Here is a 15,917-nt window from a genome sequence, read left to right on the forward strand (position 1 = left end):
GCTGGGTAAAGACCGGCCGGCGTTGGTGGTGGCGGAGATCTTGCCCCTCTCCTTGCGGTTGGCGTCTGGAGCGGGACGGCGCTGGGCTGGGCGGGACCCAACGGCGCGGTGGAGGGCATGCTGGGTGGCGGCGCCCCTGCCCGGCGGCGGGGCAGCTGCGGCTTGAGGCCTCTCCAACGCGCGGCGGCTGCGGCTTCTCTAGTGGCGGCGCGAGTTATCCCGGCGGCGGCTTGGCGGCGTGGCACGGCGGAGCTCCGCCGATGACTCGGCGGCGGGCTGGAGGGCTAGGCACCATCCAGTGGTGATGCCTCTGCGGCGGTTGCGGCTTGGGGCCCTAGACCCCGATCCGATCTGGATCTGGTGGTGCCGGGGTCTGGGCCATGGCGGCTGGCAAGGCATGGGAATCGTCGGGGCTTGTCGGCCTCTAGGCACCATGGGGGTGCCGGCGGCGACGCGTGCCCGGCGTGGTGACACTGGTGGACGTGGTGGTCATCTTCTTCCCGAGATGGCCGGCCAGAGGCTTGGTGACCGGATCTCGAGATCCATCATCTTGTCCCGGCTGCGAGTAGGGGAGACATGGTTGCCGGTGAAAACCGAGCCGACGGCAGGCGATGGCGACATTCTCGCCGTTACCTTGATGAAGGCATCATCGTGTAACTATTGTCGACCCACTCGTGCTGCTCCGGGGGAAACCCTAGGATCTGGTGTTCCAGATCGGACGATGGCGGCACTGCGGTGTCGTTTCTCTCTTGGGAGCATCGTTTCCGGAGCAGCGCTGGATGTGAGAGGCAGGAGGTGGAGCGGCTTCGTCTTGCACGGAGCTTCGGTAGTGATGTCAAGTCATGCCTGACCGACAGGTGCTACGCTTTGTCATGCCTGATCGGCAGGTGCTACGCACGACAGTGAAGGAAATATGCCCTAGAGGCAATAATAAAGTTATTATTTATTTCCTCATATCATGATAAATGTTTATTATTCATGCTAGAATTGTATTAACCGGAAACATGATACATGTGTGAATACATATACAAAACATATAGTCACTAGTATGCCTCTACTTGACTAGCTCATTGATCAAAGATGGTTATGTTTCCTGACCATAGACATGTGTTGTCATTTGATTAGTGGGATCACATCATTAGAAGAATGATGTGATTTACATGACCCATTCCGTTAGCCTAGCACTTGATCGTTTAGTATACTGCTATTGCTTTCTTCATGACTTATACATGTTCCTGTAACTATGAGAATTATGCAGCTCCCGTTTACCGGAGGAACACTTTGGGTACTACCAAACGTCACAACGTAACTGGGTGATTATAAAGGAGTACTACAGGTGTCTCCGAAGGTACATGTTGAGTTGGCGTATTTCGAGATTAGGTTTTGTCACTCCGACCGTCGGAGAGGTATCTCTGGGCCCTCTCGGTAATGCACATCATTATAAGCCTTGCAAGCAATATGACCAAATGAGTTGATTGCGGGATGATGCATTACAGAACGAGTAAAGAGACTTGCCGGTAACGAGATTGAACTAGGCATTGGATACCGACGATCAAATCTCGGGCAAGTAACATACCGATGACAAAGGGAACAACGTATGTTGTTATGCAGTTTGACCGATAAAGATCTTCGTAGAATATGTAGGAACCAATATGGGCATCCAGGTCCCGCTGTTGGTTATTGACCAAGAATAGTTCTAGGTCATGTCTACATAGTTCTCAAACCCGTAGGGTCCGCACGCTTAACGTTACGATGACATTTTTATTATGAGTTTATAAGTTTTGATGTACCGAAGTTTGTTCGGAGTCCCGGATGTGATCACGGACATGACGAGGAGTCTTGAAATGGTCGAGACATAAAGATTGATATATTGGACGACTATATTCGGACATCGGAAGTGTTCCGGGTGATTTCGGAGAAAACCGGAGTGCTGGAGGGGTTACCGAAACCCCCCGGGGAAGTATTGGGCCTTAGTGGGCCTGAAGGGAGAGAGAGGGCTGCAGCCCAGGAGGTGGCGCGCCCCCTCCCATGGGGAGTCCGAATTGGACTAGGGGAGGGGGGCGCGGCCCCTCTTTCCCTCTTCCTCTCCCCCTCTTTCCTTCCCCCTTCCTCCTTCCTAGTTGGACTAGGAAAGGGGAGTCCTACTCCCACTAGGAGGAGGACTCCCCCCTCCTTGGCACGCCCCAAGGGACGACCGGCCTCCTCCCTTGCTCCTTTATATACGGGGGCGGGGGGCACCCCATAGACACACAAATTGATCTACGGATCGTTCCTTAGCCGCGTGCGGTGCCCCCCTCCACCATATTCCACCTCGGTCATATCGTCGCGGAGTTTAGGCGAAGCCCTGCGCCGGTAGAACATCATCATCGTCACCACACCGTCGTGCTGACGGAACTCATCTCCAGAGCTTTGCTGGATCGGAGGCCGGAGATCGTCATCGAGCTAAACGTGTGCTGAACTCGAAGGCTCCGTACGTTCGGTGCTTGGATCGGTCGGATCGTGAAGACGTACGACTACATCAACCGCGTTGTGCTAACGCTTCCGCTTACGGTCTACGAGGGTACATGGACGAACACTCTTCCCTCTCATTGCTATACCATCACCATGATCTTGCGTGTGCGTAGGAAATTTTTTGAAATTACTACGTTCCCCAACAGTGGTATCAGAGCCTTGGTTTTATGCGTTGATGTTATATGCACGAGTAGAACACAAGTGAGTTGCGGGCGATACAATTCATACTGCTTACCAGCATGTCATACTTTGGTTTGGCGGTATTATGAGATGAAGCGGCCCGGACTGACATTACGCGTACGCTTACGCGAGACTGGTTTCACCGTTACGAGCACTCGTGCTTAAAGGTGGCTGGCGGGTGTTTGTCTCTCTCACTTTAGCTGAATCGAGTGTGGCTACGCCCGGTCCTTGCGAAGGTTAAAACAGCACCAACTTGACGAACTATCGTTGTGGTTTATTTGATGCGTAGGTAAGAACGGTTCTTGCTAAGCCCGTAGCAGCCACGTAAAATTTGCAACAACAAAGTAGAGGACGTCTAACTTGTTTTTGCAGGGCATGTTGTGATGTGATATGGTCAAGACGTGATGCTATATTTTATTGTATGAGATGATCATATTTTGTAACCGAAGTTATCGGCAACTGGTAGGAGCCACATTGTTGTCGCTTTATTGTATGAAATGCAAACGCCCTGTAATTGCTTTACTTTATCACTAAGCGGTAGCGATAGTCGTAGAAGCAATAGATGGCGTAACGACAACGATGCTAAGATGGAGATCAAGGTGTCGCGCCGGTGACGATGGTGATCACGATGGTGCTTCAAAGATGGAGATCACAAGCACAAGATGATGATGGCCATATCATATCACTTATATTGATTGCATGTGATGTTTATCCTTTATGCATCTTATCTTGCTTTGATTGATGGTAGCATTTTAAGATGATCTCTCACTTAATAATCAAGAAGTGTTCTCGCTGAGTATGCACCGTTGCGAAAGTTCTTCGTGCTGAGACACCACGTGATGATCGGGTGTGATAGGCTCTACGTTCAAATACAACGGGTGCAAAACAGTTGCACACGCGGAATACTCAGGTCATACTTGACGAGCCTAGCATATACAGATATGGCCTCGGAACACGGAGATTGAAAGGTCGAGCGTGAATCATATAGTAGATATGATCAACATAGTGATATTCACCATTGAAACTACTCCATCTCACGTGATGATCGGACATGGTTTAATTGATTTGGATCACGTGATCACTTAGATGACTAGAGAGATGTCTGTCCAAGTGGGAGTTCTTAAGTAATATGATTAATTGAACTTAAATTTATCATGAACTTAGTACCTGATAGTATTTTGCTTGTCTATGTTTGTTTGTAGATAGATGGCTCGTGCTGTTGTTCCGTTGAATTTTAATGCGTTCCTTGAGAAAGCAAAGTTGAAAGATGATGGTAGCAATTACACGGACTGGGTCCGTAACCTGAGGATTATCCTCATTGCTGCACAGAAAAGTTACGTCCTGGAAGCACCGCTGGGTGCCAGGCCTGCTACTGATGCAACTGACGACGTTAAGAACGTCTGGCAGAGCAAAGCTGATGACTACTCGATAGTTTAGTGTGCCATGCTTTACGGCTTAGAACCGGGTCTTCAACGACGTTTTGAACGTCATGGAGCATATGAGATGTTTCAGGAGTTGAAGTTAATATTTCAAGCAAATGCCCGAATTGAGAGATATGAAGTCTCCAATAAGTTCTATAGCTGCAAGATGGAGGAGAATAGTTCTGTCAGTGAACACATACTCAAAATTTCTGGGTATAATAATCACTTGATTCAACTTGGAGTTAATCTTCCTGATGATAGTGTCATTGACAGAATTCTCCAATCACTGCCACCAAGCTACAAGAGCTTCGTGATGAACTATAATATGCAAGGGATGAACAAGACTATTCCCGAGCTCTTCGCAATGCTAAAAGCTGCGGAGGTAGAAATCAAGAAGGAGCATCAAGTGTTGATGGTTAACAAGACCACCAGTTTCAAGAAGAAGGGCAAAGGGAAGAAGAAGGGGAACTTCAAAAAGAACGACAAGCAAGTTGCTGCTCAAGAGAAGAAACCCAAGTCTGGACCTAAGCCTGAAACTGAGTGCTTCTACTGCAAGCAGACTGGACACTGGAAGCGGAACTGCCCCAAGTATTTGGCGGATAAGAAGGATGGCAAAGTAAACAAAGGTATATGTGATATACATGTTATTGATGTGTACCTTACTAATGCTCGCAGTAGCACCTGGGTATTTGATACTGGTTCTGTTGCTAATATTTGCAACTCGAAACAGGGACTACGGATTAAGCGAAGATTGGCTAAGGACGAGGTGACGATGCGCGTGGGAAATGGTTCCAAAATCAATGTGATCGCGGTCGGCACGCTACCTCTACATCTACCATCGGTATTAGTTTTAGACCTAAATAATTGTTATTTGGTGCCAGCGTTGAGCATGAACATTATATCTGGATCTTGTTTGATGTGAGACGGTTATTCATTTAAATCAGAGAATAATGGTTGTTCTATTTATATGAGTAATATCTTTTCTGGTCATGCACCCTTGAAGAGTGGTCTATTTTTATTGAATCTCGATAGTAGTGATACACATATTCATAGTGTTGAAACCAAAAGATGCAGAGTTGATAACGATAGTGCAACTTATTTGTGGCACTACCGTTTAGGTCATATCGGTGTAAAGCGCATGAAGAAACTCCATACTGATGGGCTTTTGGAATCACTTGATTATGAATCACTTGGTACTTGCGAACCGTGCCTTATGGGCAAGATGACTAAAACGCCGTTCTCCGGAACTATGGAGCGAGCAACTGATTTGTTGGAAATCATACATACTGATGTGTGTGGTCCAATGAATGTTGAGGCTCGCGGCGGATATCGTTATTTTCTCACCTTCGCAGATGATTTGAGCAGATATGGGTATATCTACTTAATGAAACACAAGTCTGAAACATTTGAAAAGTTCAAAGAATTTCAGAGTGAAGTGGAAAATCATCGTAACAAGAAAATAAAGTTTCTACGATCTGATCGTGGAGGAGAATATTTGAGTTACGAGTTTGGTCTACACTTGAAACAATGCGGAATAGTTTCGCAACTCACGCCACCCGGAACACCACAACGAAATGGTGTGTCTGAACGTCGTAATCGTACTTTACTGGATATGGTGCGATCTATGATGTCTCTTACTGATTTACCGCTATCGTTTTGGGGTTATGCTTTAGAGACGGCCGCATTCACGTTAAATAGGGCACCATCAAAATCCGTTAAGACGACACCTTATGAACTGTGGTTTGGCAAGAAACCATAGTTGTCGTTTCTTAAAGTTTTGGGGCTGCGATGCTTATGTGAAGAAACTTGAACCAGATAAGCTCGAACCCAAATCGGAGAAATGTGTCTTCATAGGATACCCAAAAGAGACTATTGGGTACACCTTCTATCACAGATCTGAGTGCAAGATTTTCGTTGCTAAGATCGGATCCTTTCTAGAGAAGGAGTTTCTCTCGAAAAAAGTGAGTGGGAGGAAAGTAGAACTTGATGAGATAACTGTATCTACTCCCTTATTGGAAAGTAGTTCATCACAAGAACCGGTTCCTGTGACGACTACACCAATCAGTGAGGAAGCTGATGATATTGATCATGAAACTTCAGATCAAGTTTCTACTGAACCTCGTAGGTCTACCAGAATAAGATCCGCACCAGAGTGGTACGGTAATCCTATTCTGGAAGTCATGTTACTTGACCATGATGAACCTACGAACTATGAGGAAGCGATGATGAGCCCAGATTCCGCAAAATGGCTACAGGCCATGAAATCTGAGATGGGATCCATGTATGAAAACAAAGTATGGACTTTGGTTGACTTGCCCGATGATCGGCAAGCCATTGAGAATAAACGGATCTTTAAGAAGAAGACTGACGCTGATGGTAATGTAACTGTCTATAAAGCTTGCAGGTCCCGCTGTTGGTTATTGACCAAGAATAGTTCTAGGTCATGTCTACATAGTTCTCGAACCCGTAGGGTCCGCACGCTTAACGTTACGATGACAGTTTTATTATGAGTTTATAAGTTTTGATGTACCGAAGTTTGTTCGAAGTCCCGGATGTGATCACAGACATGACGAGGAGTCTCGAAATGGTCGAGACATAAAGATTGATATATTGGACGACTATATTCGGACACCATAAGTGTTCCGGGTGATTTCGAAGAAAACCGGAGTGCCGGAGGGGTTACCGGAACCCCCCCGGGGAAGTATTGGGCCTTAGTGGGCCTGAAGGGAGAGAGAGGGCTGCAGCCCAGGAGGTGGCGCGCCCCCTCCCATGGGGAGTCCAAATTGGACTAGGGGAGGGGGGCGCGGCCCCTCTTTCCCTCTCCCTCTCCCCCTCTTTCCTTCCCCCTTCCTCCTTCCTAGTTGGACTAGGAAAGGGGAGTCCTACTCCCACTAGGAGGAGGACTCCCCCCTCCTTGGCGCGCCCCAAGGGCCGGCCGGCCTCCCCCCTTGCTCCTTTATATACGGGGGTGGGGGGGGGCACCCCATAGACACACAAATTGATCTACGGATCGTTCCTTAGCCGTGTGCGGTGCCCCCCTCCACCATATTCCACCTCGGTCATATCGTCGCGGAGTTTAGGCGAAGCCCTGCGCCGGTAGAACATCATCATCGTCACCACGCCATCGTGCTGACGGAACTCATCTCCGGAGCTTTGCTGGATCGGAGGCCGGAGATCGTCATCGAGCTGAACGTGTGCTGAACTCGGAGGCTCCGTACGTTTGGTGCTTGGATCGGCCGGATCGTGAAGACGTACGACTACATCAACCGCGTTGTGCTAACGCTTCCGCTTACGGTCTACGAGGGTACGTGGACGAACACTCTTCCCTCTCGTTGCTATACCATCACCATGATCTTGCGTGTGCGTAGGAAATTTTTTGAAATTGCTACGTTCCCCAACAGACAGATCTTCCAAGGACTTCAAGCTGTGTCGGCTGGTGATACCTGGTAGCATGGTGCTGAGGTGTATCAATGGCTACCGTTTGGCATCATGGTGGCGTCGACGATAGCTAGACCGAGTAAGGTTGATGCATCAGTACAGTTCTGAAGATGGAGCGGTGGCAGTTGGCGGCGGTGGCATCTGAGTGCACGCCAGACCGGTGAGAACCATGCCCGGCAGGCGTCCTGGATGGGTTCTCAGGTCTTAGATGTTAGGTTTGGCTGCGATGTCTGTTTGGTATTAGGCCCAGGCTATCTGCGCCCCTTCATCAGCTGGATAGAGATGCTTAGACGACGGCTTTAGTCTTACTGTTGTATTACTTTGTAAGGTCTTGTGAGAATAATTAATAAAGTGGCCGTATGCATCACCCAGATGCAGAGGCCGGGGGTCATCCTCATTTTCTAAAAAAATAAATCATCAACCATAACAAGATACCTGTTTGAGGACAAGAGGGAAACCACCATCAATCATCAATCATAATCAGAGAGTATACATGTATCTCAACGAAGAGGAAGCAGGGCTAAGTTTTATCAAAGATGTGTATAGCAAGTGTATTGAACACAATTTTTTCAGTATAAATGATGGTCGACGCTCGACAGAATAACAGTGTGCTGGAGGCAATTTTTCAGTATAAATGATGGACGGCAGAATAATAGTATATAATGATTGAGCAAAATTGTCAATCCAGCAACTTTTCCGTATAAATGGCGGAACAAAAATAGTGCACTGAACTAACTGTTTTGGTTAAAACTCTTGTCAGTAAAAAGTGAAGTGGATTGATCAAATAGCAATTAGCAAATAGAGTACCTCTTGTCTTGCAAATGCTGCCTCGGCCTCTCAATCAATTGATTCACATCGCCAGCATCACCTCGTCCTATGCTGTACTCGCCGTCCACTTGGGACAGCATATCGCCGAGCACCTTGGCGACGTCGGAGCTCCGGCCGACCGAAACCGACGCGCGGCACTTGAACCCGCGTTCACCAACCTATACACCTCCCTGGCAAGCGTCGTCTTCCCGGAGCCGGCAATCCCGACGATGGACACGACCTTGAGCCCGCCGGAGCCCTGTCCGGTCACCATCCCCATCACCTCTTCCCGCAGCCCGTCCATGCCGACGAGGCCGGCGCTGTCGGCGTAGAGCGCGAAGAGATGGGGGTCGACGGCGGGCGCGTGATGGGACGGCATTTGCGGGCCGAGTCTGTAGCGCTTCCGCAGCTCGCTCACCTCGACGACGCGCACCCGGAGCTCCTTGAGCTCGGTGGCGATGATGTGGCAGTCGGGGGATGGTGGTGAGCCGGCGGATCCAGCGGGAGAACCGGTGGGAGGTGGCGTCATGGGTGCCGGCGTCGACGCGGTGGGCGAAGTGGTCGACCCAGTCCTCGATGTCGAAGGCGAGGTCGCGGACCTGGGCGATCCAGCTGGTGGTCTGGACGTCGGGCTCCTCGAGGGCCTCGCAGCAGAGCACGGCGGCGTGCATGGTGCTCAGCTCGGCCTGGAAGAAGGCGACGTCCCCGCGGGCGCCGAAGAGCAGCTCGCACTCCTGCTGCAGCAGCTCACCCAGCTTGCCCCACTAGTAGAAAAGGGGGCAATGGTCCAGGCCGGTCCAGCCCATTAGTCCCGGTTCAATCCAGAACCGGGACCAATGGGGGCATTGGACCCGGTTCGTGAGCCCCGGGGGCCGGCCGGGCCACGTGGGCCATTGGTCCCGGTTCGTCTGGACCTTTTGGTCCCGGTTGGTGGGGCGAACCGGGACCAATGGGCCTCGCTCCTCACCCACCATCATTGTTCCCGGTTGGTGGCACGAACCAGGACCAAAGGCAACTCTTTAGTCCCGGTTCATGCGACCAACCGGGACCAATGGTGGTGCCTATATATACCCCCTCGCGCAAGAGCAGAGCACACTGCTCTGTTTTTTCTGGCCGAGGGGGAGAGGGCTTGGTGGTGCTCTAGCTCACCTCCTATGCACACAAGGTGTTCGATGGAATGCCCGAGCCACACTACTTAAGGTTTCTCCTCTCCAAGCTCGACCACCAAGCTCCATTTTCCTCAATATTTGTCTAGGTTTAGCGGTCCGTCACGCCCCGTCCCCGTCTTCACCGTCGTCGATCACCCGCGCCGATCTCATCGCCGGCACCACCGTGGTGAGCCTCTTGTTCTTATCTTCTTGCTGAAAGGAAAAATATTCTTACTTGTATGTTTAGATAGATACTTGTATAATTTTCCTACTTTTATTATTGCATCTTATATAGTGCGATGGTTTTGGTATCCGCCCCCGTCGGCCCTCGTCCTGTCTATGATTCGGATGTGGTATATATTATCTTTTCATAACTATTGGTTCATTTATTGTTTATGACAATTATGCCGACCAATGTGACATAGATTTTATTTATCTAGGAGGTTGTTGAACCGGAAATTCCAACCGACCCTATTGTCGAGAGGTTAAATTTAGTTGAAGAAGAAAACAATTTGTTGAAGGAAAAAAATAGAAAAATTGAGGAGGAGAAGATGATATTGGAGTTGTATGTTGCGGATGTCGTCGATGATCACAAGATCAAGATGGATGCAATGCGCTTGAAGATTAGAAAGATTAGAAAATATGACATTCATACCGAGGCTTGGTATCATTATGCCGTTGGATTAGTTGTTACATTGGTTGCGATTATGATCGCATTTGTTTTCACATTGAAATGTTTTACATAGTTTCAGTGTATGGTTTAATTAATTTAGATGCTCTGCAGAGCTCTATGTTGTTAGATGAGAACTATGTATGTACTTTGGTTTTAATGTGATGATGAACTTCTATTAATTTGGTCACTTAATTATCTATTCATGATGTTCTGTAATGATTTTTGACACACTTAATTATATATAATGCACACATATGAACCGGCAATGGATGTACGGTTCAAGACACACCTCCGAGTACATTAAGGGCGTGCATGATTTTCTCGAAGTGGCTGAGGCAAACAAGCAGAATGGTTTTATGTGTTGTCCATGTCCTATATGTGGGAATATGAAGTCTTACTCTGACCGGAAAATCCTCCACACCCACCCGCTTTGCAAGGGTTTCATGCCACACTATAATGTTTGGACGAGGCACGGAGAAATAGGGGTTATGATGGAAGACGGCGAAGAAGAAGAGTACGATGACAACTATGTGCCCCCTGAATACGGTGATGCTACTGAAGATCAAGAGGAACCAGACGATGTGCACGATGATGCTGCAACGGGCGAAGCTGATGAAGATCAAGAGGAACCAGACGATGTGCCCGATGATGATGATCTCCGCCGGGTCATTGTCGATGCAAGGACGCAACGCGAAAGTCAAAAGGAGAAGTTGAAGTTCGATCGCATGTTAGAGGACCACAAAAAAGGGTTGTACCCCAATTGCGAAGATGGCAACACAAAGCTCGGTACCGTACTGGAATTGCTGCAGTGGAAGGCAGAGAATGTTGTGCCTGACAAAGGATTTGAGAAGCTACTGAAAATATTGAAGAAGAAGCTTCCAAAGGATAACGAATTGCCCGACAGTACATACGTAGCAAAGAAGGTCGTATGCCCTCTAGGATTGGAGGTGCAGAAGATACATGCATGCCCTAATGACTGCATCCTCTACCGCGGTGCGTACAAGGATCTGAACGCATGCCCGGTATGCGGTGCATTACGGTATAAGATCAGACGAGATGACCCTGGTGATGTTGACGGCGAGCCCCCCAGGAAGAGGGTTCCTGCGAAGGTGATGTGGTATGCTCCTATAATACCACGGTTGAAACGTCTGTTCAGAAACGGAGAGCATGCCAAGTTGATGCGATGGCACAGTGAGGACCGTAAGAAAGACGGGAAGTTGAGAGCACCCACTAACGGGTCGCAGTGGAGAAAAATCAAGAGAAAGTACTGGGATGAGTTTGCTAGTGAGCCAACGAACGTATGGTTTGCTTTAAGCGCGGATGGCATTAATCCTTTCGGGGAGCAGAGCAGCAATCACAGCACCTGGCCCGTGACTCTATGTATGTATAACCTTCCTCCTTGGATGTGCATGAAGCGGAAGTTCATTATGATGCCAGTTCTCATCCAAGGCCCTAAGCAACCCGGCAATGACATTGATGTGTACCTAAGGCCATTAGTTGAAGAACTTTTACAGCTATGGAATGGAAACGGTGTATGTACGTGGGATGAGCACACACAGGAGGAATTTAACCTAAAGGCGTTGCTGTTCGTGACGATCAACGATTGGCCCGCTCTCAGTAACCTTTCAGGACAGACAAACAAGGGATACCACGCATGCACGCACTGTTTACTTGACACCGATAGTATATACCTGGCAAGCTGCAGGAAGAATGTGTACCTGGGTCATCGTCGATTTCTTCCGACCAACCATCAATGTCGAAAGAAAGGCAAGCATTTCAAAGGCGAGGCAGATCACTGGAAGAAGCCCGCCATGCGTACCGGTGATCACGTACTTGCTATGGTCAATGATTTACACGTAATCTTTGGAAAGGGTCCCGGCGGACTAGCTGTTCCGAGTGACGCTGGGGGACATGCACCCATGTGGAAGAAGAAATCTATATTTTGGGACCTACCCTACTGGAAAGACCTAGAGGTCCGCTCTTCGATCGACGTGATGCACGTGACGAAGAACCTTTGCGTGAACCTGCTAGGCTTCTTGGACATGTATGGGAAGACAAAAGATACAACTGAGGCACGGGAGGACCTGCAACGTTTGCACGTAAAAGACGGCATGCCTTCAAAGCAGTATGAAGGTCCTGCCAGCTATGCTCTTACCAAAGAAGAGAAGGAAATCTTCTTTGAATGCCTGCTTAGTATGAAGGTCCCAACTGGCTTCTCGTCGAATATAAAAGGAATAATAAATACGGCAGAGAAAAAGTTTCAGAACCTAAAGTCTCATGACTGCCACGTGATTATGACGCAACTGCTTCCGGTTGCATTGAGGGGGCTTCTACCGGAAAACGTCCGATTAGCCATTGTGAAGCTATGTGCATTCCTCAATGCAGTCTCTCAGAAGGTGATCAATCCAGAAATCATACCAAGGCTAAGGAGTGATGTGGTGCAATGTCTTGTCAGTTTCGAGCTGGTGTTCCCACCATCCTTCTTCAATATCATGACGCACGTCCTAGTTCATCTAGTTGACGAGATTGTCATTCTGGGCCCCGTATTTCTACACAATATGTACCCCTTTGAGAGGTTCATGGGAGTCCTAAAGAAATATGTCCGTAACCGCGCTAGGCCAGAAGGAAGCATCTCCATGGGCCATCAAACAGATGATGTCATCGGGTTTTGTGTTGACTTCATTCCTGGCCTTAAGAAGATAGGTCTCCCTAAATCGCGGTATGAGGGGAGACTGACTGGAAAAGGCACGCTTGGAAGGGACTCAATAATATGCAGGGACGGATATTCTTGGTCTCAAGCACACTACACGGTTCTACAGAACTCTACCTTGGTGACCCCGTATGTCGATGAACACAAGAACAGTCTGCGCTCCAAACACCCGGAGCAGTGCGACGACTGGATTACATGTGAACACATCAGGACTTTCAGCAGTTGGTTGGAAGCACGTATCAGAGGTGACAACACTGTTTGTGATGAGCTGTACTTGTTATCCAGGGGACCATCTTTGACTGTATTGATTTGGAAAGGATACGAGATAAATGGGAATACATTTTACACGATTGACCAAGATCAAAAGAGCACCAACCAAAACAGCGGTGTCCGCTTTGATGCAACAACCGAGCGGGGAAAGGACACATATTATGGTTACATAGTGGACATATGGGAACTTGACTACGGACATGATTTTAAGGTCCCTTTGTTTAAGTGCAAATGGGTCAATCTGTCAGGAGGCGGGGTACAGGTAGACCCACAGTACGGAATGACAACAGTGGATCTGAAAAATCTTGGGTACACTGACGAACCGTTCGTCCTAGCCAATGATGTGGCACAGGTTATCTATTTGAAGGACATGTCTACCAGACCGAGAAAGAGAAAAGATAAGGAAGTGAATACATCATACGATGAGCCAAAGCACCACATAGTTCTTTTAGGAAAAAGGGACATCGTGGGAGTGGAGGACAAGACAGACATGTCTGAAGATTATGAAAAGTTTCATGAAATTCCTACCTTTAATGTCAAGGCTGACCCCAGCATCCTGATAAACGATGAAGATTATCCATGGTTACGACGCAATAAGCAAATGACACAAGCGAAGAAAAAGTGAATACTTTCTCCCGCAACTATTATGATGATACCATGCCAACTTTGTAATTGACGAGTATGATACCATTGTCCGTTTTGTACATGCACATGCTATGTGTGGGTCAATTTATGATACCATGCCAACTTTCAACTTTTTCAGAGTTTATTTGAAATGCTTTAATGTCTTATGGTTCGGCCCTCGTAATAATTAAAAATAGCAACAATAAGTATTTTGTTGTAAGTAGAAACAAAATAAAATAAATAAAGCAAGAAAGAAAACAAAAAAAACAAAAAAAGTGTTTTCAAATTTGAAAAGTAATGGCACTAACAGAAAGTTTATAATTTTCCTAAAACTAAAAGCAAAAAGAATTAAAAAAATAAAGCAAAAAAAAAAGAAAAATAAATAATGCAGAAAACAAAACAAAAAAACAGGAAAAAAAATAAAAATAGAAACAATAAGTAAAGAAAAAAAGTGCCTTCTACTGGTCCCCCACGGCCTGAATACGACATGAAACTCTACTATGGGCCAGGATTCAGGCCCGCGGTAGGCCCAGTAGGCCCACTAGGCAAAGTTTAGCAAGTAGGCCCGAAAGCCTGCGGTCGAGAGGAGTTCGGGAGGGGTGCGGCAGTGGGGCTTATAAAACATTGCGCGCCCCTCTCAACTAGCGAGGTGGGACTAAACTTTGGCCTCGACGCGGGCAACACAGGGACCTTTGGTCCCGGTTGGTGGCACCAACCGGGACTAAAGTGGGGCATTGGTCCCGGTTGGTGGCACCAACCGGTAACAAAGGTCGCGGCTTCCCGCCCTTTGGGCTGCCGGAAAAGAGGCCTTTGGTCCCGGTTGGTGCCACGAACCGGGACCAATGCTCCTTGTATATAAGTAGCACTTTGCAGTTTTGCAGAGTTCATCGCCACCAGTTGCCCCCCGACGACGCCGAGCACATCGTCGCCGCCAGGCTGCCCCGACGCCGCCCGCCGCCCCCGCCGTTGTCGTCGCCGTCGCCCGCGCCCGTCGTCGTCGCCGGCCTCCCCGAGCCCGCGCCGTCCTCCCCGAGCCCGCGCCCGCCGTCGTCGCCGCCAGGCTGCCCCGTCGGCGTCGCCCGCCCCCGCGCGCCGTGCCCCGAGCCCCTGCCCCGTTGCCGTCGCCCGCCCCCGCGCGCCGCCACCGGTGTGAGCCGCCGCGCCGCACCGGCTCTATTTTTTTTAATTTTTATTAGTTTAATTTTTTTGTTCAATGTATATGTGTATGTATGTGGCTATATATATATCCGGCTTTATTAGTTTAGTTTTTTTGTTCATATATATATAATGTATATGTGTATGTATGTGGCTATGTGTATGTAGATGTTCAAAAATTGTTGAGAGCATGTTTTTGTTCATATATGTATTTTTTGTTCATATGTGTATTAATGTTTTCATATATGCAAAAGATAGATTTTTAGAAAAGTTAGGTTTTTTTTTCTATTCATAGATTTTTTTGGTGATATTAATTATTGTAGAATATGCAAATGTTTGTATATTCATATGAACAATGCATTAGGAAAAACCTTTGTTTCTTTTCGAAATTTTCTATTTGAACATTTTTTTAAAACAAGCAATACTAAAAGAATGAGAGGAAAAAGGAAAATAAGAAGAGGTAGAAAGGAGAAAAAAGAGGAGAGGAAAAAGAGGAGAAATAAATAAGAAGAGGAAAAAATAAAAAAAGAAGAGGAGAAGAAGAAAGGAATAGAGGAGAAAGAAGAAAAAATAGAAGAAAAAAAATTCTATTTTTTCTTCTTCTCCTCTATTCCTTTCTTCTTCTCCTCTTTTTTTTCTTCTTTTTTTTTCTTCTTCTTCTTCCTTCTTCCTTCTTTCTCTTTTCTTCCTTTTCCTTAATTATTTTCCTTTCTCGAGGGAGAAGAAGAAAAAGAAGAGGAGAAGAAGAAAGAAAGGAATAGAGGAGAAAGAAGAAACTTCAACACGAGCTAGGGGGTGGTACCGATACCCCCTCCCCGATAACTCTCGAGGACACCCAAACCCTAGAGAGAAAACGATGTTGGTCTCCTACCCCCTCCCGCCGCGCCCCTACCCGACAAATTAACTCTCTCGAGGCCACCCAAATTTATCAAGTTAAAAGAGCGTTGTCGTCGAGGCCACCCCAAACCCTTGAAGCGTTG

The 15,917-nt window shown here is 47.7% G+C and overlaps 1 pseudogene; it reads right to left on the bottom strand.

Moving 5' to 3' along the window:
* Window positions 1-15,917, bottom strand: part of LOC119339378 — a 23,114-nt pseudogene that overhangs the window by 2,068 nt on the left and 5,129 nt on the right.

The sequence above is a fragment of the Triticum dicoccoides genome, chromosome 7B (genome assembly GCF_002162155.2).
Source record: "Triticum dicoccoides isolate Atlit2015 ecotype Zavitan chromosome 7B, WEW_v2.0, whole genome shotgun sequence".
NCBI lineage: Eukaryota > Viridiplantae > Streptophyta > Magnoliopsida > Poales > Poaceae > Triticum > Triticum dicoccoides.